The 3,737-nt window shown below is 40.5% G+C and overlaps 1 non-coding gene across 1 annotated transcript; it reads left to right on the top strand.

The window, feature by feature from the left end:
* The first annotated feature begins 2,695 nt into the window (after window positions 1-2,695).
* On the top strand, window positions 2,696-2,833 carry LOC119926457. The gene has a single exon (XR_005450330.1). It is a non-coding gene; the product is annotated as a small nucleolar RNA SNORA7 (small nucleolar RNA).
* The last annotated feature ends 904 nt before the right edge of the window (window positions 2,834-3,737 follow it).

Genomic DNA, 3,737 nt, shown 5'->3' on the forward strand with positions numbered 1-3,737 from the left:
GGGCTTATTTTGGAGGGATAGGAAAAGACACAGCACGTCTCTCAGGTGAAAATGGAAGTTCTACAGAACATCATCAGGGTAAGAGTACTAATAAAATTATCAGCATTTAGAACACAGTAAGTGCTTAACAAATACCATCATTATTATTAGCCCACTTGTGACTGTTTTAAAATGGAGATGCAGCTGTCTAGCTAATAGAAATGATTAGTTATTAGTAAATCCTCCTCTGCATATATTCATTTCATTCAATGGTATTTATTTAGTGCTTACTGTGTGCAGAGCACTGTACCAAGTGCTTGGGCTAGTACAGTATGGTATTTAATAAACACTTATCATGTGCCAGACACTGAACTAAGCACTGGGGTGGATATAAGCAAATCAGGTTGGACACCTTCCCTGACCATCATGTGGCTCTCATTCTTAATCCCCATTCTTAATCCTCAATTCTCAGATGAGGCACCGAGAAGTGAAATCACTTGCCCAAGGCCAAGCGGCAAGCAAAAGGAAGAGTCAGAATTAGAACCTATCATCATCATCATCATCATCATCAATCGTATTTATTGAGTGCTTACTATGTGCAGAGCACTGTACTAAGCGCTTGGGAAGTACAAATTGGCAACATATAGAGACAGTCCCTACCCAACAGTGGGCTCACAGTCTAAAAGGGAGAACCTATGACACTCAGTCCCATGCTCTCTACCCACTACGCCATGCTGCTTCTCAAAATTTGTTAAGCAGTTACTGTGTGCCTCAGTTCCCCCAACTATAAAAATAGAGATTAATGCTTTGCCTCAAGTGGGGCACGGACTGTGTCCCACCTGATTATCTTGTGTCTACCCTGACACTTAGTACTGTGCCTGGCCCATAGTAAGCACTTATCAAATACCTCTCTGTTTGAGAGAAGCAGCGTGGTTTAGTGGAAGGAGCCCGGGCTTGGAAGTCAGAGGTTGTGGGTTCTAATCCTGGCTCTGCCATTTATCAGCTGTGTGACTTTGGGCTTGTCACTTCACTTCTCCGTGCCTCAGTTACCTCATCTGGAAAATGGGGATTAAGGCTGTGAGCCCCACATGGGACAACCCCAGTGCTTAGAACAGTGCTGACACATAGTAAGTGCTTAAAAGTACTATTATTATTATTAATTACCATAAAAAAGAACAAATAGGTATGCTATCAGTTATTCAGTATAGCCTAATGGAAAAAAGCTCAGGCCTGAAAGGAAAGAGACCTGGGTTCTAATCCCAGCTCTGCCATTTACCTGCTGTGTGAACTTGGGGAAGTAACTTAAATTCTCTGTTCTTCCGTTATTTTTTCTGTTAAATGCGGATTTACCTGTTCTCCCTCCTATTTAGACTGTGAGCCCCAAGTAGGATAGGGACTGTGTCCAACCTAGTTATCTTGCATCTAGCCTTGTGCTTAATACACTACTTCACACAAAGTAAGTGCTTAACAAATACAACAATTATGATAGTTATATCTGCCTCTGATATAGGCACAGAACTTGAAAGGTAGTTGGGAAATTGTTCTTTGTGAACTATAGCAAGTTCACTTAACTCCTCAGTCACTGGAAAAAACAGAATAAAATAAATCAGCTTACAATAAGCTGTTTTTTCTTCTTCCTTGGCTGTGATGGAAGTTAGCATTATGGAATATAAATGGGAATTCATGCCTAGAAGTAGAATAATAATCGGAATGCATAAAAATATGTAACTACTAAGTAGCAATTTGTAGTTTATTCTTGATTTTGGGGTTTTGTTTTTCAAACAGCTGAAGACTGGAATGTTCAAAATTGTAATCTGCCAGCCTATTCCTCCAGTGAGGAAGTAAGAACTAATATTATGATTTAAAGGAAAGCCAGGATTGAATTCAATGACTATTCTGACGATAAACATTTGGCACTGGAAATTCAAGATTTTTTTTTGTCCTATAAATATCCTTGGCAGATTCACATAAGTAAATCATATTTGTTTGAATTGCTGCTGAATATTGCTCCTTCTCAGTTACTAGATATATTGTATTTGAATACATACCATAAAAAAGATGAAAGCCCTCATTTCTTTGCACTTGGATTTGCTTCCTCAACCAATAGCATTTACATAGTCAGTCAGCCGTATTTATTGACTGTATTTATGTACCTATCTGTAATTTATTTATTTATAACACTTTCTCCCCCTCTAGACTGGAAACTCTTTGGGGCAGGAAACGTGACTACCAACTCTGTTATATCATACTCTCCCAAGTTCTTAGTATAGCATTAAGCACACAGTAAGCTCTCAATAAATGCAGTTGATTGAGAGGGAAAAAAGCTATCTGAACAGCCTATAAATATTCACTTCTCTTTCTGCATTCTATCTCTGGACCAGTTTGGGAAGCATAGGAGAATATATTGTATGCAATAGTGCCATGAAACCACAACCTTATTTAGCGTAGTACTGAACATGTGATGGTATCAACTTGGAATTTTTCATCATCATTGTGCTCTACTGAGATGTGGAATCAATCAGTGGTATTTATTAACCACCTGTGGTGTGCAGAACACTGTACTAAGTGCTTGTGAAAATCCAATACAACCAAGATGGGAGACACCATCCCTGCCTTGGAGGAGTTTTAATACTATATTGTTCTGCTGTTCCTATTGTCTATCTCAAGTCCTCTCCCCAACCTTGATTTATAAATTATGTGTCCCTAAAGGGACAGACCCCTCTCAGGATGTCACCTGAAGAGTTTCCAGTACTCTACCAGTCTTGATTAAGGGAGGGAGAGTCAAGCAGAGGCATACCTGGTCCATTCCTAGCTTGGGAAGTGGCTAGGGAATGGAAGACAATCTGTTACAAGTCAAAACTTACCTGTGCTGGGCAGCAGAGGAATGGGAGAGAGGAGTTTACTGCATGGAAGAAGGCAATGGTAACCACTTCCATATTTTTACCAAGAAAACTCTATGGCTACATTACCAGAGCGATTGCAGATGTGTCTATGGAGTCTCTATGGGTCGGAGACAACTCGACAACATCATACAAGACAAGAAAGGGAAAGGGTCCCTTCCCAATTCCATACCTTGTCCCAGTATTTAATACAGTGCTTTACACATAATAAGTGCTTAGTTCATTCATTCATTCACTCAATCGTATTTATTGAGCACTTACTGTGTGCAGAGCACTGTACTAAGTGCTTGGGAAGTACAAGTTGGCAACATATACAGATGGTCCCTACCCAACAGCGGGCTCACAGTCTAGAAGGGGGAGACAGACAACAGTCTTCTAAACAGTAAGCTCCTTGAGGGCAAGGAGCATATCTACCAGCTCTGTTATATTGTATTCACTCAACTGCTTAGCACAGTGCTCTGCATAAAGTAAGCATTCAATAAATATGATTGATTTAATAAATTGTATTACTACTGCTAAGGAGCTTACTATCTAGAAGGGGAGATAATAATAATAATAATGATGGCATTTGTTAAGTGCTTACTATGTGCAAATCACTGTTCTAAGAGCTGGGGGGGGGGGGGGATACAAAGTGATCAGGTTGTCCCACGTGGGGCTCACAGTCTTAATCCCCATTTTACAGATGAGGTAACTGAGGCTCAGGGAAGTTAAGTGGCTTGCCCAAGGTCACACAGCAGACATGTGGCAGAGCCAGGATTCAAACCCATGACCTCTGACTCCCAAGCCGTGCTCTGTCCACTGAGCCATGCTGCTTCTAGAGATAGACATCAAATAGACATCAAATAAATTGGCAGAGGG

This window comes from Tachyglossus aculeatus, chromosome 3, assembly GCF_015852505.1.
Source record: "Tachyglossus aculeatus isolate mTacAcu1 chromosome 3, mTacAcu1.pri, whole genome shotgun sequence".
Classification (NCBI taxonomy): Eukaryota; Metazoa; Chordata; class Mammalia; order Monotremata; family Tachyglossidae; genus Tachyglossus; species Tachyglossus aculeatus.